General features: G+C 33.8%; 1 pseudogene; it reads left to right on the plus strand.

The window, feature by feature from the left end:
• The first annotated feature begins 11,355 nt into the window (after positions 1–11,355).
• Positions 11,356–14,886, plus strand: LOC142615926 (disease resistance protein RPM1-like; annotated as a pseudogene).
• The last annotated feature ends 8,265 nt before the right edge of the window (positions 14,887–23,151 follow it).

Consider the following 23,151-nt stretch of genomic DNA (forward strand, 5'->3'; position numbering starts at 1 on the left):
TTGTGGTCCGATCATTGTACCAAGTTATAGAGTGTAGACAAACAACCTATATTTTTCTTGTCACTATTATCTAATTCATGTATTCTAATTTATTAGATAAGAACTCTTCTTTTTTTTTCTTTTTTCTTTTTCCTTTTTTTTGGTTTAAGTAGTGATTCTCTTAAAAAAAAAAAAAAAGTAGTTATGTACTGTGATCTGTGCAAAGTTAATCCATTTTTTCTGCGCCTCCATTTGAAAATCGAAGAATTGATTTTATGCAAATTGAACTATCCAACTCAATTATATTATTCTCAATTAAGATCACTGTTAAGGCATTTTTATGAACCATTTAAATTTTATATCTAAGGGATCAAATCCATGTTTTATCAATCTATATTATCATTTTAAACAAAAACTAACTTTTTAGATTAGACAGTTAATATCTAGGACAAATTTGTTTTAGATTCTTCTAAGAGAATTGTTGTTTCAATTGTCCTTAATAACAACGTAGGAGGAAAAGTTAATTCGGTCATGAAAATGAAATGAAAAACGAGAGAGAGAGAGAGAGAGAAAACAGAAAAAGTGATGGTTCAGTTGGTTCAACCCAATGGGCCATGTTGGAACCAATAGGCGCTGGCCCGTTATCCTTCCACTGCAAAGAGTGGGAGGTTATCGCTGCTCTGTGAAACCAGCCTCACGCATTGCCCTCATCTTTAGGAACCACTGAACTCAAAGCTTTAGCTCAATTCCATTGGCTCATCTCTTTGCTTGGAACAGGCGGGCCAGACTGAAACCTCACGGAATCGGACCAACTGGTTTGGACCAAAGTCCCATCACATTTATGCCCCCACTTGGGTTACAAGCTCACATTACTGAGCTCGGCAATATGCATGCCTTGTTTGGAATCTTATAAACATTTAAGAGATCATTCATTTTGTCAATGTGGGATTGGTATCTAGCAATTGGTTAGCATATTCCAGCAGCATATAGGGAATTTTCCTCTTTTGTTATTGAAAAAGTGTATTTATTCGTTTGTTAAACAATAATGCATTCAAAGGTTAAGGAAACATTACATTCATCAAAGCTCCCCTACTAGTTATAGCATCTGCACAACAATTTGCTTCCCTATAGCAGTGCCTAATTCTGAGTTTGAGGAAAATGCCTTAGAAGCATCCTTTATTCATAAATGCATCAACATCTATTTTTGGAATTTGAATATTCATCAGAGCACATAGAAATTTCCAATTTCTGAAAGCCCCAAAACAAGACTCTCCACTTCCTTGAAAAAACTGGCTTTAGGTCCTCATGTTGATAGATTATATTGTCTCTTAACCATAGTATCTAGATTCCAAATAGAAAAAAGAGGGTAAAGACAGTTTAAGACAAATAGAGACTTTATTTAGGGTACCACTATTGAGAAGAGAAAGTTGTACCCTGTAAGTTAAAAAATGGTCGCTCGTCCTAAAGTTGATGGGATTTTATGGAACTATGATATCTTCCCATGACACATTGATTAGGCCACAGAAATCTTTAAATATCTCACTCCATAGGATTAGCCACTTATCTTAAAGCTCAAAACTTTAATAAAATTGACATCATACCTTGAAAAAAAGAGATGCATTACCTTTTGATTATTATTAATTCCATTGCTACACAAAGGAAATTCTGTAAGCGGGAAACTTGTCTATAGAAAAATGGTTACTCTGCTAGATGAGCAAATTGACTTCCTCATCACTAACCAGTACCATCTATTCACTTTATTCTCTGCAGATTTTTCAGATTTCAACTTCTAATTATATCTTGTTATTTTGTTAGTGATCTTTTGAAGTAGTGGAATTTATCCTAGTGTGTGTGTGTACATATATATATATATTTATACCAAAATTAAAGAAAATAAAAACCTTTAGTTGTATCGCCTACAAAAGAATGTCTTCCTGGTAATCAGTCATTTAGTAGAGCACCAAAAGAAACATAAATTGACCAACAGTCCAACTAAATCGTGTCCTCGTCCTTCATATTGTTTTACATATTCTTGCTAAAAGAGTGAGAAAGGCAGTTGGGTTCAATTTAAAGGCTAAACAACACATGAATAAAATGTTTGTTTAAAGGAAAATAATGGTCCAATGGTTCAATACAGAGTGCCATGTTGGGCGGTTATAAGCTTTAGCAAAAGCCCATTGGGTTCTTTCCTTGCCTGGAGCAGGCACACCAATGAACTTATAAGCTTGAGATACGCAAGTAAGGTATTTATAAATTATTTTTGTACAAAAGACGATTTAAGCTCTGTGTCTCACTAACATGGTCAGCACTTAACTTATAAATACCAAAGGTAGCATCCTAATATTGGTCACTAGTCAACTAATCCGTTTTATGCCCAAAAAAAAAACCACTAATCAGTTAGGTCCATTTGAAGCCTAATTTGTGCCTAGACAGATATGAGTGTTAAAGTTGGCCTTTGAGTTGAGTGCTAAAATCAATGTGTGGGACTCAATATGACTAGATCTAAAAAGTGCATCCACTATCTTATAAACAAAAGGTTTGTTCTTGATTTTTTTTCTTTTTTTTTTTTTCTTTTTTTTTTTTTCTTTTTTTTTTTTCTTTTGTCTAAGAGTCTTGTTCTCGGTTTTAAGACATGTCCTTTTTCCACCCCCACAAGTATAACTTCTGAGCTTTGTACTTTGAGAAACTCAATATGGATAGAAAAAAATCCTTGATTAGCGAGACTTGGGAGTTCCAACAAGTTTAGTTTAACAATATGCTTGATACTATAGCCATATGAATTTGTACAATTTAGCTCACTAATACAGCAAATGTAGGTTACTTAGCACTGTAGAAATTTTGTAGACAAAAGATGATTTGTAGATGCACAAAGAGTAATAAACCTTTCCAGAATTACATTATTCCCCATTCAATGTACATATCTTATACGTCTTTGGTAGTTTAGCAGGCCATGTACAAGGTTTCACTTAGACTACTAGTATTATATGATGATATCAACTTGTGAGGTTACATTAAACTTGCATTGAATCACGGCCAAAGAAGCCTTTACATTATAGTAATCAAAGTTCAATTAAAAAACCATTGCAATTGGAAACCAGACTTCTGTCGATTACTTGCCAGAACACTATGGAGTATAACTTAGATTAATTTGGAACTTAGGGGAATAAATGGCAGTCCTAAAATTGACAATTCTTCTGTACAAAATTTTAAAATATCACATTTCTACAAAAATGTCTTTTAAATATAATTTTGCCATGCCTAATATATTCATCTTCCTTCTCTTAGGAATGATCCTATTTATTTATTTATGAAAAATAATATATCAAAGAGAAACAAGAGAGGGCCCTTAAGCCATCTCCAACTTGAGGGACAAGCACCCAAGAAGGAAGAGAGGAGATGGAGATAGGCCCATCTCAATTACAACGGCCACCTAATAGGCCACATTGTTAGACAAAAAATTTACAATCTTAGAAACAAAAATGAAATCCCAAAAAGATAAAGAGGCAAGAGCTGCTTTCAAATTAGAGAAGAATAGAATAGAAAAGCAAGGGAATAAAGCATATAAGTTCAATGGGGCTTCAATAGGAATGATCCTATTAATTTTTCATCGTCATCTTAGGATATTTCATTTTCTTACTTGGAAAATCTCACTTGTTTATACATTAGGCCTGAAAAAGTATGTAGACATCATTCATGGGTACACTTGCCTTTTTTGTGTGTTTATCCATTGTAGCAATACATAGTCGTAATCATGAAAGGCTTTTGTCAAAAGATTATTACATAGCTGAGGTAGGCCTACCCGCACCATATGATAGGTTATCATTTCAATGTTTTGTTCTATTCATTAACCAAATATTTTTTTTTTTTCGTTTTTCTATTTAGGGATCCTTGGATTTGTGATCCAGTTTACCTAAAAGTTAATCTTACCACTGCACAATAGAGAAAGGTTTGAATTTACAAACCATGCTTTGATCGTCATAATTCTTTTTTGATAGTTCAATATTTACAATGAGAAATGGGGATTTGAACCTTAAATTTCTCAATTGAAAACACCAGGAGATTTGAGCTATCCTACTCTTGATTTGATCATCACATTTTTCTAGTTTACAAATTTAGTTATTGATATAATGCTTTTGCTTTAAGTTGTTCTCATTTGGGAGAAATTGGTGCTTCAATGTGTATTCATTGTTGTTCATGTGACTTGAACCCATTCTTGAGAATCATTCATTCTTGCTCATGTGATTGCTCTCCCATGTTTAACCAAAAATTTCACAGATCGTCAACAATTATATGGCCTCTAAATGCAAAAGAAAATCCTTGGGGTAAAAATAGGATTGTATTTTTGGTGTATCTATTGCAGAGATAATACTTTGTGAGAAGTTAACTCATGAGTTATTAATATAACAATTAAGGACACCACCTAATCCAAAAGGTTAAACCAATGAGATTTGCTCCAATTATGTTATATTAATTACTAACTCTTGTCATTATTATTTCACATGAATCATCACTTACAAGTATAAATCCAATAGTACCATCGTGGATGATAGGATACGATGGGGTATGATTTTTTTTTTTTTCGGGGGTTCCTTTAGACATATGCACAATTTGACAATAAAGGACTACGCCAAAACTAGATATTGATCCTTCAATAACGTACATTCCCAGTAGCTATTTCCAAGATTGTCTCCACAGCTTCAACCATTTTGGTAATTAGAGATATTGATGGGAAAGCTCGATGGTCATGGCTTTGTTGTACTTGTGGTTTGGCTTCAGCTTCTTTTGATGGTAACTAAGTCAATTACTAAAAGACATGGCAAATGCCCCTCAACAAGGGTGGAGCTTCATCTCCTTCTAGAAATAGTAATCTACTAGCATGAGTGTATTTTGGTTGGGAACCTGCCTCATTCTCTTGGTTTGAATATGGTATACCTATTAAAAAAGATTCAATATCTATTACCCAGTTTTGCAAGATATCTAAGTATTGTAAGAGAGAAAATGCATATATCTAATATATTATCAATCAACACAAATCAATACTTATCTCATATATGTGGCATATTTTTTATTTTTATTTATGATAATTACATGGATGTGTGTAAATCAAAAGGTTTTAGAGTTAAATGTTGTTTCTAGTGCAAAATGTTCTTGTCCCACAATATTAAAAATCTATTACTAAAAGTAATTCAAAAATAGGGTACACATATGGTAGGTTATGAATCTTGTTAAAGTTTTAAAATTCACTTTCACTCAACTTAATTCCCATCTTTTGAAATTATGGATGAATTGAAAAGGTCGAGCCTTGCCATGGCACTTCCTCTTCTCACAAGGATGGGTTGATGACGAGACCATATGTTCAAAATTAGAGGTGCCTACAAGTTTGATCAAGTCAGGTTTATGTTCAACCTGCACCCAACTTGATCAGATTGGGTGGAGGACAACTCCACCCACAATCGACCAATAAGGATCGGTGGATCAAGAACTTCACGGCTGGTGTGCAATTTGTCGACGCCAGTTAATGACTGGGAGAGGTGGAGAAGTGCTTCAAACAGCAAAGATTTAGTCGAGATCTCACCAAATTTGATAATATTTCGATAGATCTGGAAAAGATCTCACCAAATTTAGTAAGATCTTGCCAGATCTAGCAGAGATCTCATCAATTTTGGTAGATCTATACCAAATTTGACTATTTTTCTTTGAATTTGGCAAGTTGGATTTCAGTGGAGGAGAACCACCACTCGATTCGCTTGTTTTGAAGGTGAACACTAGTCGCCAACCATCGAAATTTTTGAATTAGTCATGGGTGGAGTGGGTTTGTGGACAACCCTATTCAAAACCCACTCGTGTATTTGTGTTAAAATTGGAAAAAAAAACATTAAATGTCTAAAAATACATTCAAAAGATTTTGGTAATTCACTGATCTGATCACATCAACATGTATCAACTACATAATTACTTTCTATTTCTTGTTCTTCCATGTCTCTTGAAGATTCTGCTACTTCTTTTGGCCCCCTTGTCCTCCACTTCTGCCACTTCTAACTATAAGTGTTTCTCATCTAAAAAATGATTGAGATTATAATCATACTATTCCAAGTTTTAGTAGTTGAAGCCTTCAAATGCACATGATCAAAAGAGACTTTTGTTGGATTTATAGGAGGATGATATAGTTCTTAAGGAAACCAAAGTCTTTAAACGACCAAAAAAAAAAAAAAACTAAATCTCAGAAAAAACGGCATAGAATCTGAAAAAATTTGGAAGTAAATATAATTGTCATATGCATGCATTACATATGACAAGAACAAATGTCATATTCTTATTGGTAGTTGGAGTTCAAGGTTGCAAATTTGTTTGGAGGCCAAACTTAGTCCTTATGCTTGTTCATTTGAAGTTTTTTTTTTTTTTTTTAATTCAACGTTTTAAAGTCATAACTCATAACTGCAAATAATGTGTCCTTTTATGGAAATTGAATGTGATTTTCTGTAGGGATTAACTTGTTCCAATTGATTTAAGTTTTTGAAAATTTTCTTCTATGTGGTCCTTTTGTTTTTGTTTTGGAGAAGTGGTTAGACTTCTTTATATGATGTTTTCTCTATTTTACTAGAATTAATTAAAGTCAATTGTTCTATTCTTTTGGTAGCCTACAAATCATCCCTATATCCTTTTATTTGAATACTACCTAGGAAGCACAAACACTTCATATGGATCCATGTTTGACATAGGATATGTTTGTGACACTTTTGCATGCGTGTTCTTTCCTCTTTTTTTTTTTTTTTTTTTTGAGAAATTGCAGGGCAAGACTATAACACGGGAGGGAGACTTACTATCTATTTCTTTTTAGCATCAATTGTAACACTCCTCTAGTTATCTTTTTCCTTCTCAAAAAAAAAATTTTAAAAAAAATTTAAAAAAAAAATTAGTTATCTTTTATTTAATCTTCTTTTGTTTAATATTTTGGATCTTATTCTTGGTGTGTATTCTAATTTCTAATTTTCAATTTTAGGAATCAACGTAGTTGCTCCCAAAAAGTAGGAACCAAAATGAGAATCTACCCTAATTATTAAGACCAAAAGTATACTTTCGACTTAACTTAATTGTGGCCCCGATCATTGTACCAAGTTATAGAGTGTAGATAAACAACCTATGTTTTTCTTTTCACTATTATCTAATTCATGTTTTCTATTTTATTAGATAATGTTATGATTTTCTACATAACATTTATGTTTGCTTTATTCCATGACAAAAAGTGTTGTAATTTTATTAGTTTATTCTGTGACAATTACAGAAGAGGAGTACAAAGAAAGTGGACATGTACTTCATGTTTTCTATTTTATTAGATAATGTTATGATTTTCTACATAACATTTATGTTTGCTTTATTCCATGACAAAAAGTGTTGTAATTTTATTAGTTTATTCTGTGACAATTACAGAAGAGGAGTACAAAGAAAGTGGACGTGTACTTCATGTTTTCTAATCCATTTGCAGTACAATTGCAGAAGCCATTTTGCTGAAGAAATGTTTTATGTGAAAAATCTGTATTCTACTGCAGATTTTTATTCTGCTGCATATCTGCATTCTACTGCAAATCGCTTTCCCTTGCATTTCTTTCTTTGGACATTTCTTGCTCTTCGGTCTTCTTGGTAGGTCTTTGGGCCTTGCTTTTTATTGGGCTTTCCTCCATATGGGATTTTGAGTATTGCTTCTTATTGGGCTCTCTCCCCCATGGGCTTTTGGGTATGGATTTGCAAAAACAGGCATTAATAGAGTAAAATTTTAAAATATTTAAAATTTAGCCAATAGAGATTTACCCAAACTGAATTATACTTGGGGGGGGGGGGAGGGGAAGAAACTGAACTATAGTTTGAATATAATTTTTAGATTCTCAGAAAAAGAGAAAGAAAAAAAGAAGAAGTAATTTTTAGATTCTCTATATGAAAGGAAAAGAAAAAAGAATTGATGGTATAGCGGCGCATGAAGGGCACGCGCGAGAAAGTTTTGTGCCCTTTATAAATTATTTTATAGTCAAGACTCCAAATGGGACCAAATCCATCTCTGTTCATCTTTATTCACTTTACTCTTTACGTCTGAATGTAACTGTATAGATCTATAGATCCAAAAAATCCATATCTGCTTCTATTCGATCTCCTTTGTTTTCATGAATCCTGTCTAACTTGTATTTTTTATCTCCTTTGTTTTCATGAATCCTATCTAACTTGGAATCACTGGAGCTTTACTGAATATACTTTTTGGCCCTCTAAACCACGACTCCCAAAGTTTTCCTAATGAGACTCATGAGCTTGGATCACGAGTTGAAAATGAGATGATGTGCCATGAACTTAAACCATGGGCTTTGATGAGATAAACCACCATGAGTTTTGGGCTCTTTTGGGCTTTGAAATAGATATACCCAAAATCCATGATAATATTGATGTGGTGTAGGTTGCTAATGAAATAAAGTCATGTGGCATGAAAATTTTGTCCTTAACAGCACCTTAAAGAGTTACAAGTCTGAGCAAGTTCTTCCTAATTCCCCAGTTTCGATCTTTGTTCAATGTGATTTCTCATCTTTTTATAGTAGCTAGTTTTTCATCTTGACCCTCCACATGGAGGGTGGTTGATTCCCCTCAAATGCTTGTCCCATCCCACCTTTAAGAGAAGTGTTGAGTGAGCTACAGGCTGTCTTGGCATTGTTCAGGTGTCGTGCAGCCATTAATTCGGCTGACCTAGTTAGTGCAGTGCATTCAATGCAAAGGTGATGGGTGCTTCCTTAACACGTTTCCCACTCCCTTTCCTTTTACACTTCCAAACTAAGGTTGATACTTCTCCCTGTTACCTCTGGGTGGTTACCTTTGGGACAAGGTTCCTTTCTTCCTCCTCAGGTTGTTTAGTGGTCCTTATTCAAACCCTTTCTTCATGTAATGCCAATTTTCCCACTATTGTATCTATTTGTTGGGCCCATACGATTCTCAGGTGTGGCCCAACAATGGGGCTATCCTCGAACCCTCATTGGGTCTATATGCTCCTCGGGCACGGCCCAGTATGGGTGTTGTCCTTGGACCCCCACACAACACTTTAACTAATAATATAGTTCTTGTAAAAATAAAAATAAAGAGTAATAATATAGTAAAAAGTGGGCCTAAAAGTCATGTTTGTGCCAAATGTCTATATATATATTCCACTTAATTAGTTCTATCCTAATAAACCCCTTATTCTTCTTTCTTTTAGTATTAAAAAAATAGTACGCTAGTGAGATTGATAAATTGAAAAAAAATTATATAAAAGAAAACATATTTTAAAAATAAAATTCAAATTTTAACCAAGTTTCATAGGGATTAAATTATAGAAATACAAGTAAGAGTGATTAATTTTTCTGTATTAAAATAAAAAATTTGAAAAATGATGAAAGATTAATTTAAAATTAAAATTTTATTTTAAAATTTAGTTTGGAGTAAAATTTTACAATATTTAAAATTTAGCCAATAGAGATTTACTCAAACTGAACTATACTTTTTTTGGGGGTGGGGGTGGGGGTGGGGGTGGGGTTGGGAAGAAACTGAACTATAGTTAGAATATAATTTTTAGATTCTCAAAAAAAAAAAAAAAAGAAGAAGTAATTTTTAGATTCTCTATATAAAAGGAAAAGAAAAAAGAATTGATGGTATAGCGGTGCACGCAGGGCACGTGCAAGAAAGTTTTGTGCCCTTTATAAAATAACTCAAAAATTCAGATATTAAAATTTTTGAAAAACCAAAAAATATTAAAGAAAAATTATCAACGTTTAAGTTTGAGTTTGAGTTTAAGTTGGATTTGTTAAAGAGATAGAGATTCACTCCTTGTTAAGTTTTTTTTTTTTTTTTTTGAAAAGACTCCTTGTTAAGTATGGATTAAACAAAAATAATTTTGTTTAAAAAAAATGATGAGTTTGAGTTTAAGTTTGACTTGTCAAAGAGATAAAGTTTCACTCCTTGTTAAGTTTAGACTAAACAAATTTTTTTTTTTTTTTAAATGATGAGTTTGAGTTTAAATTGGACTTGTCAGAGAGAGAGAGAGAGTTTCACTCCTTGTTAAGTTTGGATTAAACAAAAATAATTTTATTTAAAGAAATGATGAGTTTGAGTTTAAGTTGGACTTGTCAGAGAAATAGAGTTTCACTCGTTGTTAAGTTTGAATTAAACAAAAAAAATTTTGTTTAAAAAAAAATGATGAGTTTGAGTTTAAGTTGGATTTGTCAAAGAGATAGAGTTTCATTAAACAAAAATAATTTTGTTTTAAAAAAAAGATGAGTTTGAGTTTAAGTTGGACTTGTTAAAGAAATAGAGTTTCACTCGTTGTTAAGTTTGGACTAAATAAAATGAAAATTTTATTTAAATATTGTGGTGATAATTTTGTTTAAAAAAATGATGAGTTTGAGTGTAAATTGGACTTGTCAAAGAGATAGAGTTCTTGTTAAAGAAATAGAATTTCACTCCTTGTTAAGTTTAGACAAAATAAAAATAATTTTATTTAAATAAAATGACAATTAAATATTGTGGTGATGTCAAAAATTGTGAAAGTTTCAGAGGTGTCGGTTATATATATATATAGAGAGAGGTAGGTTCAAGTTACACCTGGTGTAACTTGACAAAAGTTACACCATTTGTAGACCATAGATGTGTAATTGATCTAATGGTTAAAAAAATAGCATTAAATGCTAATTAACTTATACCTCATTTACTTAATTAATTGCAATTTTGTTTCTCTCTCCTTATTTATTATTTAAAACTTTTTGTATATATTCCTTTTTTTGTCAATGACTTTACAAATATATTTGCAATACTTTTTTTTTTTTTGAGTTCATACTACTCTTTTTGCCAACCATATATATATAGTTGGGTTCAAGTTCACTTAGTGTAACTTTAAGCTAAGCAATGTTACACCACCTAATAACTTATTATTGAATTCATGTAATGAAAATCTAACTGTTGAATTACATATTCTATATGTTCTTAATATGCATGCCAATTTTCATGACAATCAGATGTAATTAACCATTCGATTTATAAACTCAACTTTTATGCATTATTTCAAACTATAAAAACTTAAATTTAAACAATTAATTGATGACATGTTTATTGATCTTCGATCATGTTGAAATTTTGTTAATATAGAGAATATACGAAGATAATGTAATCTAACAATGAATTTGTCAAAATTTGCATTCAATTAACCCAACTCATATATATATATATATTACTTGTGAGGACTCCGGATTGGACCTAACTCCTAAGCCCCATATAGTATATATAGATCCGATAGCTTCTATTCGATCTCCTTTGCTTTCACGAATCTTGTCTAACTTGTATTTTCTCCAAAATCGGTCACAAAGTTGATTGCTTAGAATGGCAGAAGTTGCAGTCGCCGGAGCAATAACTCTAGTTGATAAGTTATCACTGTGGCTCGTCAAAAGTTGGTTCGACTTCAAGCGTATTGAGATTGAAATTGATGAGCTAAGAAGATGGTTGAAAACTATAAAAGCTTACCTGAATGACACAGAAGGAAGAGAAGATACCGAGGGTTGGAATTTGAAGTTTCGATCATATGTGCGGGATATAGCCTATGAAATTCAGGATGAAATAGAAGATCTCATGTATGAAGCTACTGTACCTTCCCATCGGGCCATCAAATTTATTTGTGCGACCATGTTTTGTCCATCAAAGCGATTTTCCTCCCGAATGAAAGCTATCAAGTGCAAAATTAACAACCTCAGTGCACTTTGCATTTGTCTCTCCCACGTTTGTACGGTAAGATCAAGTCACAATTTATATTTGGGGGATGAACATCTTGTGGGCATTGAGAAGCATGTTAAGTCTCTTCTTAGTCTTTGCCTTGAAGAACCAAGTGACGAAGTAATTTCAGTTGTTGGAGATGCTGGCTCTGGCAAAACAACTCTTATTAGCGAAGTTTACCATGTAATGAAAATCTAACTGTTGAATTACATATTCTATATGTTCTTAATATGCATGCCAATTTTCATGACAATCAGATGTAATTAACCATTCGATTTATAAACTCAACTTTTATGCATTATTTCAAACTATAAAAACTTAAATTTAAACAATTAATTGATGACATGTTTATTGATCTTCGATCATGTTGAAATTTTGTTAATATAGAGAATATACGAAGATAATGTAATCTAACAATGAATTTGTCAAAATTTGCATTCAATTAACCCAACTCATATATATATATATATTACTTGTGAGGACTCCGGATTGGACCTAACTCCTAAGCCCCATATAGTATATATAGATCCGATAGCTTCTATTCGATCTCCTTTGCTTTCACGAATCTTGTCTAACTTGTATTTTCTCCAAAATCGGTCACAAAGTTGATTGCTTAGAATGGCAGAAGTTGCAGTCGCCGGAGCAATAACTCTAGTTGATAAGTTATCACTGTGGCTCGTCAAAAGTTGGTTCGACTTCAAGCGTATTGAGATTGAAATTGATGAGCTAAGAAGATGGTTGAAAACTATAAAAGCTTACCTAAACGACACAGAAGGAAGAGAAGATACCGAGGGTTTGAATTTGAAGTTTCGATCGTATGTGCGGGATATAGCCTATGAAATTCAGGATGAAATAGAAGATCTCATGTATGAAGCTACTGTACCCCCCATCGGGCCATCAAATTTATTTGTGCGACCATGTTTTGTCGATCAAAGCGATTTTCCTCCCGAATGAAAGCTATCGAGTGCAAAATTAACAACATCAGTGCACTTTGCATTTGTCTCTCCCAGGTTTGTACGGTAAGATCAAGTCCCAATTTATATTTGGGGGATGAACATCTTGTGGGCATTGAGAAGCATGTTAAGTCTCTTCTTAGTCTTTGCCTTGAAGAACCAAGTGACGAAGTAATTTCAGTTGTTGGAGATGCTGGCTCTGGCAAAACAACTCTTATTAGCGAAGTTTACCATATGTTGAATTCAGATTTTGATTGCAAATCTTGGGTTTCCCTGTCACGCTCTTCTGATGACTTGTTAGAGAAACTTTGTGAGGCACTGGAATTACCTCACAATGTAAGTAAGTTGCACTATTATTTACAACGTAAAAGGTACCTCCTTGTGTTGGATGATGTGTGGAACGAGAATGAGTGGAATTGGATTAAAAATGTACTTCCTTATAATAACAATGGTAGTAGAATTATCATAACAACACGTGAACGCAGTTTAGGTTCTTATTGTGCAAGTTCTAGTCATTATATCTATGATCTCAACCTTCATCCTTTGACCTGGGAAGAGGCTTGGGAGCTCTTCTGTGATAAGGCCTTCCAGGATGGTAAATGCCCGGATTTTTTGGTTGATTGGTCTGTGAAAATTGTGAAAAGATGTGAAGGATTGCCGCATGCAATTGTTACTGTTGGAAAATTCTTGTCAAATAAGCAACAAAGTATGATGGAGTTTAAGAAGGTCCACGATTCCCTTGAATATGAACCAGGAAATCCTTTTAGTCACTCCTTGTATGGAATCTTATGGCCTAGTTATAATCGCCTGCCGCCCAATCTCAAGTCTTGTTTCTTGTACTTTTGCAATTTTCCTGAGGATTACTCTATCATGTGTGGAAGACTAATTCGCCTGTGGATAGCTGAGGGATTCATTGAACAAAAAGGAGTTAAAACTCTAGAGCAAATGGCGTATGAGTACTTAGATGAGCTAGGTTCAAGTGAGCAGATGGGATTTAGATGGACGGGTAAGGAGTTGTCGAGTTTCGAATCTTGTAAGAGGGTTCATTCTTTCCTAGTCTATGAAGCATAACTTCTTTACTGTTGTGAGGAGACAACACACCAGTTTGGGGGGTAAGAAGATTCGGCGCTTATCTCTCCACAATTGCTCCCCCTCTATATTACAACGCAAGGACCTCTCTTATCTTCGTACATTTTCTCTGTTTGGGGGAGACAATCGTATTGAATCATTGACCAGAAGTTTTTTCAGAAAGTTCAGGTTGTTGACAGTTCTAGATTTGGAAAATGCAGCCTTGCATCATTTTCCTGAAGAAGCTGCCAAACTCAACCTCCTAAGGTACCTAAGTCTGAGGAATACAAAGATAGAGTCAGTTCCAAAATCTATTAAGAAGCTTCAAAACTTAATCATTTTGGACCTTAGAAAAACTCATGTCACCATTTTCCCGATGGAGATCGTTGAACTTCGTAAGTTGATCTATTTGTTAGTTGGTGACCGAGACATATATCAGGCTGCTGTAGGGGCACAACTGTCTTCAGGAATTGGGTGTTTGACGATGTTAGAGAAACTATCACTTACCAAGGCAAACGACAAGAACCGGAGCATTGTAAAAGAGTTAGGGAACTTGATTCGAATGAGGGAACTTGGGATCACAGAACTAAAGATTGAAGATGGAAAAAATTTGTGTGCATCCATTGAGAAGATGGAGCATCTTTGCTCTTTGTACGTGAACTCAGCAGGCAAGGAGGAGTATCTTGATTTGAATTATGTGACGAACTCTCCTCAACTGATTAATAGTCTAACTCTTGGAGGGAGGTTGGAGGAAATTCCAGCATGGATTTGCAAACTTAACAGTCTGTCTAAAATAGAGCTCAAATGGCCAAAATTGCAGAACAGCCCACTCGAGGCCCTTCAGGCTTTTCCTTCTCTAAAGGAGCTTCATCTGTATGATGCTTACACTGGTACGGTGATGGAATTTAGTGCTGAATGCTTTTTGGAATTGAAGATGTTTGAAATTGAACAATGCAACAGGTTAAACAAGGTTGTGATTCAAGAACGAGCATTGCCTAGACTTCAAAAGTTGACAATAAAAAAATGCGATAGCTTGGTCATGGTGCACGTAACAAAGAATTTGCTCAGCCAGCTGGAGGAAGTGCTTGTTCCACAAGACCTTATTAGTATAATAAAAGAATGAGAAGCGTTGTGGTTGAAGCACCTCTTTGGTATGGTTTCAATGAACACAAATATTATTGTTATATTTCCATGTAGCATGCTGCCATAATTGCACATTCAAAATCTTGGATTGTTAAATCTCATATTTCTGTCAAATGAATTAGTGGTAGATATTTGGTTACACTGGTGGCACTACCAATAGTTAGTAGCTTGAAGGTTACAGTCCATTATTTCTAATATTCTGAATATTAAGGCAAGTACTGCATTGCATTTATATTGAAGTTTGGCAGTGGGAAGCACATTCCTTGCTACCATCTAGATTAAGGTTTTCAGACATTCAAGAAAACTGCTCTATTCATTCCCCCCCCCCCCCCCCCCCCCCCCACAACAAAAAAAAGAAAAAAGAAACAGAAAACTGCTCCATAATTGCAAAGCAGGCATGATTTGTCATCTATCTTGAATCTTGAGTTTACCCAGCTTAACTAGGATGCAAACTCCACGCAATCTTTTAGATTAGTGTTTTCAAACGAATCTTAATGCTTCATAATTTCAATATTGGATAGAAGTTCAGTATTTTAGGATGATGTTGGTTGAATCTGTCAACCAATTTAGATATGAAATTCCCCGATTTGTGTAGGGTCCAAATTACCTCACCTGCTTGCTGATCTTGTGACATGTGGATTTTGAGGATATATGAAGCTAAATTCTTTTTAAAATCAGCCTAAATAAGTTCTTTGGTGATTAAGTCCAAGACCCAGCTGATGATGATCTGGACAGGATTGGGGAATGCTTTGCTTGTAGTTTGTGATTAGGAAGGATTGGCATCCATGGGTCTTCCCACACCTTACAGCCAATCCTACAATCAATTTTATAGCAAGCTTCTTTAGTAGTAGGCCTTTATGTCCCAGAATTGCTTTCCCCTAGCCTGAGCTCTTAGAGGGTACTTTAGTAGCCCTGGAGGATGTGCCTCTCAAGTATTTTCATATGAGCATTTTCACCCATGGTTTGTCTTCCCCAATCAGCATAGTCCATGCTCACCTCTGCCATTAGTGCTTTGTTTGTATCTTCCATTTGGGAAAACCCCTAGCCTCCCACTGCTTTAGATTTACACAAAGAATCCCAAGATTTAAGGTATAAAGTCTTTTTGTCCTCTGTCCTCCCCAACCAAAACTCTCAATGCAACCCTTTCATTTTAGAGCAAACAAATATTTGAAAAAGTGAAAGAAGAAATGATATAATCATATAACTTATATCGGGCTAGCACTTGTCCCTAAGATCCATTGGTATTGTTAGACAATCCCTTGCTATTCGGGATAGCACTTGTCCCTAAGATCCATGGATCTGACTCTGAATCTTTTCCACAACTTCATTGAGTGAGTGGCTGCCTGACTTGTTGTAACTTGAGTGAAGGCTGAAGCATTATGAGTGGAACGGTGCTTTTCTTGGGTTAAGATAGGACCAATTCTCTGTTGCTTTTGAGGAATTGACATTTTTGCTAAAATAACATTTGATTTCTTGGGAATAACAGAATGACTCAACCATAATTGAAATTTCTCTGTGCCGTATTTGATAGCTATAGTTTGGTTTCTTTCCACCTTAGGAAAGATTAGAAGATTGTCAGGAAAGGGTCTTTAATTATCATTTTAATTGAATAGAAAGAGAGAGACAATGAAGGCTAGAGGCAGCGAGCCAATGACTAGTCTTGATTCTCAATCACGTATTCACTTCATCCATAACTCTGTGTTCTCTATCTGGATAACCTTTGGGAGCCAATAATGTTGGGGAGGATTTAGTTGGGATTTAAATGTAGTAAAATTAGCAGACAAATCCAGGTATTGAACCGTGGAATTTGACAATTTGAATCTAGACAAACATCTTTTTCAGAATTTTACTCCCAAATTCTCTATGGTTGATAATATTAGCTGTTTACATTAGGACTAAAGCTGGTGTAAATCAACATTTTTACTGAAATTCAGAAAGATAAAAATAATAAAAATTGTGTTGAAAGCCAACCCAAAGAACTCAATCTCTGTGAAATCTCTTAAGCTTTTGTTGTTGTTTAGGGTCTCAGAGGTTTCCCTTATTAGGACTGGCTCATTGCAGATAGTCTTATAACACTGACTTGGACTCTTTAGGAGTTGAATATTGACATCGAATTATGGGTATAGTTAGTCAACATATAGAAGCTTAAATCCAGAAAAAAAAAAAAAAAAAAAAAAAAAAAAAAAAAAAAAACAAATGAAGAAGAAGAAGGGATTTTTAGATTTCATTAGGTATTTTAAATTTAGGGTACAAGTGGGCAGGTATGCTGTGACAATCACTTTAGAATACTTGACCTTTGGACTCTTTCACAGTTGGTGAGAATTGCCTTGTCAGTATAGTGCATATGAGGTTTAGAAAATAGATAAATTTGTAGAACAATACGTTTGGACTAGATGAACAAAATAATCAAAGTTTTAGGTTATTATGTTAAATTTTGAGTTCAATATATGTGAAATTTGTCCTAAGTGTGTTTGTGGTGGGTTTAGGGTTAGGAAAGAAGTATAATTAGAGAAAAATTAGGGCTATTCACCTATAACAATACATTGAGCACAATAACTTTAAAAAAAATAAATAAATAAAACATTTAGCACAATTCATATTGACTCTTTCTTGTAATAGTAGTAGTACTCCCAACAGTATTAGGACTACTAGTTTGACTAGTAAAATAAAACCTAATAAATACTAACTTGGACCTAAAGAAAATAAACCTAAGATACTTAGAATTTCTTAGAAGATTCTAGACTCAACTAAATTACCAAAATATCCTTAATTCACAGGAATTGTAGTAATAAAATAAAAACCCAAATTAAAAGTTGTTTTAACCCTAAAGACTCATACTTAGACCATTAAAATAGCATGACTTTCACTTCAATTGGATTTCAAATGAGTACCCAATAAAATAATTCTTTGTATAGGCGAATTTGCAAAATAATAGCATATTACTCTTCCATGACTTCATCGATATGTTAATTGATAAATAGGAGCATATAAGCATTTTTTCAAGCTCTTGAGACAAGGAAGTAAGGTCTTTCTTGAGGTTGCCATCAATTTTAATCTTACGCTTTCAAGGTCACATATATTTATTGGCCTGAATTTTTCTTTTTTAATCTTCTATGTCTCAATTTTTATATCAAAAACCTCAATTTAGTATTTTTGAGCTTATGAGTTTGCAATTCATGTTTAATGAATAGCAGGTGTTTTAAAGATAATGAGATAGCTATGCCAAATCTCAAGTTATTCTGTTTTTAAAACCTTAATGGACTGGTTGTCAGCATTGAGAAACCATTCATTCTTTACTTTACTTGATTTATGTAATTTTCTTTGATATTAATAAATCTTTATTACTTATAAAAAAAATCATATTTAATGAATGTATTTAAATAGAAATTGCAATTTTTTCATGTTTCTTGGGCCAAAGTTTGTTGTTTACACATCTTTTGCTAAAAAATTTCCTCTATGACATAAGTAATATATTATTTGTATTTATAATGTTAGAAATACCCATATAATTTTTTTTCCATCCCAATATTATGTGAATATGTTTGGAATATTTAGACTTTTTTTGATTGTGTATGCTCGCAAAAATGATTTATGGTTTATTGAAGAAATGGTTATCCATGTTTGAATTTGAAACTTGGTTGATTGTGGAGTCCTGCTCTGTTCATAGTGGAATAATATATGGCAATCTGTTAGCAATTGGTGTCATCTGACCTTACCAATAGGATATAATATATACAAATCTGTTCGTTACTAGTACCATATGGCCCTGTCAAGAGGGATTAAAAATGTTGTAAGAGCCTTGTCTTTACTAGAGGCTTTCCTTTTGAATTGCTGGATTGTCAATGTCCTGCAATTGTTCATACATTCTACTATTGATTTATAGTTTTCTGTTGAGGATGGAAGAAAGGTGTGATGGGTGGGGAGAGGCAATGTTGGAGTAATGTGGACAGTATTTTGTGGTAGTGAAGAAAGATTGGGAGAGGTAAGGAAGAATTTGGACCCATAGGAAGGATATAGGTGGCACACACCCATTATCCTTCTACTGCTAGGAGCTGGTGGTAGTCGCTCTTTTATGGTTTGTCTCTTCGATTGGAAGCTGAAAAATTATGTTTAGTGATTAAAGGAATCACACCATCTGTAAAAACAGTGCAAAGAAGGTTGAAGTCTGTGAGAGTTCGCTCAGGTAAAGAGACAATTTTCAAAAGAAACATTGCTAGACAATAAATGTGTTCACCTCAAAGAGGGTTGAAGTCACAGAATATTAAAGCCGCAGAACTGGGTGATCATAGAAGCACTGCACATTATCTTAAAAAATACACACCATGAACCAGCAAATGAAGAGTTCTTTGATATGGAAGCATTAGCAACATGGGAAACCTATAGAAAAGATTATCATCATTGAATATTATGGCATACCAATAAGATAGATCAAGCTCCAGTCACAATACCAAAAAATGACCCTTTCTTGTATTAGAGTGAGGGATAACGGTGAATGGACTTTCAAATCACTATCTCCGCTACACACAACTCTACATTTAACTTTAACTATCATCCAAGCCCAGATTTGTAGTGTTAGTGGGTTAGTGTCAGCAGTCCCTGTTCTGTGGACAATGATTAACGTTTTCAAACATTCACGAATCTTACATCTCCATAATTACAGAGCATGCATGATTTGTCATCTATCTCGAATCTTTAGTTTACACAGCTCAACTAGGAAGTCTGTTCCATGCAATCTTCTAGATTAGCATGTTCAGATGTTCCTAAATCTTACTGCTCCATAATTTCTTCTATTCAATATTGGTTGGTTGAATCTGTAAGCCAATTGAGAAGTGAAATTACTCAATGTGTGTAGGGTCCAAGTTACCTTATCTGTTTGCTGATCTTGTAACAAGTGGATTTTGAGGATATTTGAATATTTGATGCTAATCTTCTTAAAAGTCAGCCCAAATAAGTTCTTTATTCCACTGGACTTGACTTGCAGTGATTAACTCTGAGACCCAGTTTGGATGTAATGGAAAGAGGAAGTACCAAAATTTTGCTTTAAATTGCACCTTGTGTTTCCAGTGGGGGATGGACCTTCTTTCCTTCTCAGCTTTTAGTTACAGCAACATAGTAGCTATTGTTTCACTGGTTGAGAGTACTGTTTTTTTTTTTTTTTTTTTTTTGGGTTTTTAGCTTCTGTCTTGGCTAGAGTTTTTCCTCTGTATCTTTTGCTCATCTTTTATCAGAGAATTGTTCTGAGGGTTTCTATCCTGTTTTGTTGTAGGGTACTTGTTGTTTTGTTGATTAATAATGTTCACTGATTTACCCAAAAAATAAAAACTCTGAGACTGAGTTGACTTGTACAGGCTTGGGGGATGCTTTGGTTGTAGTTTGAAATTAGGAAGGAATGGTATCGATGGGTCTTCCCACATCTTACAGCCAATCTCATCACTAATTTTAGACTTTTATTCGTGGGTATCCATGGTTCTTCCTGCACCTCACCACCCAGAATTTCTTTCCACTGCCATGAGCTCTTAAAAGGTATTTTTTAGACTTTTATTGCCTTGAAGGGCATGCCTCTCAAGTATTTACAACTTAGAATTTTCACCCATGGTTTGTCTTCTCCAATTATCTTCCATATGGCAACCCATTCATTTTAGAACATACAGATTTTTGAAAATTGAGAGAGGACATAGTATAAATTGGTGAGGTTACTGCTATTGGCCTTATTAGATAATAATCCCTTGCTATTCCCTGGACTAGACTCTGAATCTTTTCCACAACTTCATTCAGAGTGTGGCTCTGTGACTTGCTGCAACTCAACGGAAGGCCGAGGTATTTTGAGTGGAAATCTGCTTTACTGGGGTTAACATAGGAGCAAATCTCTGTGGCTTTTGATTAATTAACATTTTTGCTAAAACTTACATTCGAATTCTTGGCATCAACAGAATGACTTAATGATAATTGAAATTTCTCTATGCATTATTTGATAGCTATGGCTAGGTGTCTTTCTGACTTAGCAAAGATTAGAATTCCAACTTTAAAAGCTAGGGGCTAGGAACTAGGGATTTTATCATGTTAATTGAATAGAAAGAGAGAGACAATGATGGCTAGAGGCAGCCATCCAATGTCCAAGCTTGATTCTCAATTAGGTATACACTTCATCCATCTTTCTGTGTTCTCTATCAGAATAACCTTTAGGTGCCAATAATGGATTATAAACTCAAAATCTATTGCAAGTGTGTAAAACTTGTGAGATACTAGGTGTCGAGAACATGTTAAACTTTTCGTGAAGCTGTGTCAAACTTGACTGTTTGACAAATACCTACACGATAACTTTATACGTTTTGAATGCTAACCAGCTTTAGGTTGGATCGTAGAGAGTACTGCACATGCTGGCATTGAATTGTCATATGAATTCATAAGCTAGGTTGAATTTGACTTTTATTTGGATATGATCTGTTAGAATAGAATATTAACTATGTACATTAGGATTTCCCAGAGAACCTTGATGGGCCACTTTTGATGACATCACAATGTGGTGAGAATAACTCTAATAGTACTATTTCTATGCTGTTTAGGGGGAAAAAAAAAAAAAAAAAGGCTGAAGAATTGGAGTTTAATAAAATATAATGCGAAAGGATGCTCGTAAAACTATTAAAGAATGATCATTTGAAACACAACTCCTACAAAATAATATTAACTCAACAAAGTAATTAAAATTTTACATTTAGTAATATCAGAATTGATGCATTGTTGAAAAGAATGATATATATATATATAAAAGCATGAAGGTGAAAGCTTTGAACTACATACTATATTAAATATTAAACCTTTCTTTTTCATTTATTGAAAATGATATATTTTTTTTATGTTAATAACAACATACAATGGTTCAAACAAATGACCTAAGAAAGGAGGGCAACCCATCCAAACACCCTCCACTTTGTCAACCATATTTGCGCTTGACCTGATGATGTATACAAAAGCAAAAGTTCTAAACTGACAATTGAACAACCAAACCAAGGTAAGTGAGATTCAGGAGATTGCTATCGAAAGCCTGGCTCTTTGATTATCACCTTTATAATAATGTTCCTTGGCCCAATCCAGATTGCCAATTGAGCTAATTCCCTCATCACCCACCCAGTTGTCATCACTGTTTCTATTTTGCACAGAAGAGCTTTGTTCATGGGAAATAAAACACACCAGAGTGATCCTTGGCCACGGTTCCTATTATAGTTCATTTTTACCACATTTGTGACATCAGAAAGACATATTTGATGGTTCCAATATTTTAGTAGGTCCTTAGTACGTAAGGGTTATTTCATTGCTAGTTGTAGGTCAACACTCTTCCCCTACATACGCAAGGATGCAAAGTTTTTTTTTTTTTAATCAATCTAAAGGTAGATGTTCATATCTATCTAGATATAACAACCATCATTAATTAACCAAATCAACAGAAACATAGCAACAATAAATACTCCGCTTCAGCTTTTAGATATATTTTTTTTTTCTTTTTTATATAAATGGAATTCAATTTTAGGTCTTTTATTAGACAGGTCAGGTTGAGTTTATTGGAAATTTGGAGCCCATATTAAAATAAATAAACAATTTTTTTTTTAAACCCTCATGTGGCGTTTGGTACGGGGAATCCACATTACTCTCGTCATCCAGATTCCTAGGAATGTGATTCCTAGGAATCACATTCCTAAGAATGTAGCTATTCCTGTGTTTGGTTTCATTGGGAATATTTTAAGATTCCTAGGAATGTGAGATGATAATGTTTGGTTTATTCCCAGGAATCTTAAATGAATTATTTATTTTTCCTATTCTATCCTTAGATTTAAATGTGAATTATCAAGTCCTTAAAAAAAAATCTTCATCTAAATAAATAATGAAAAACTAAATATAAATTATTAATTATGAAAAATTCATTAAAATTATAGTCTAAACATTTCAAAATGACAGGTACAATACAAAAATAACTATATAAATTCTCAAATGCTTTTATTCTTAATAATAATTTTAAAAGAATTTAATCCATAATAATTTGTTTTATATTTGATCTTAATTGCTTAAATGATAATGAAAAAAGGGTTAAAATTGTCAATTTATAAAAAATACAATTTCCTTTAAACTTGGGAATCTGGATTCCCACCTGTTTTAAAGGGAATCCACATTCCTACTGAGAGGGGAATCCACATTCCCCTACCATCTGATTCCTTAGCGTGATTTGTAACCAAACATGGGAATCTTTAAACAT

Source organism: Castanea sativa, chromosome 11 (genome assembly GCF_040712315.1).
Source record: "Castanea sativa cultivar Marrone di Chiusa Pesio chromosome 11, ASM4071231v1".
In the NCBI taxonomy this organism is placed as follows: Eukaryota; Viridiplantae; Streptophyta; class Magnoliopsida; order Fagales; family Fagaceae; genus Castanea; species Castanea sativa.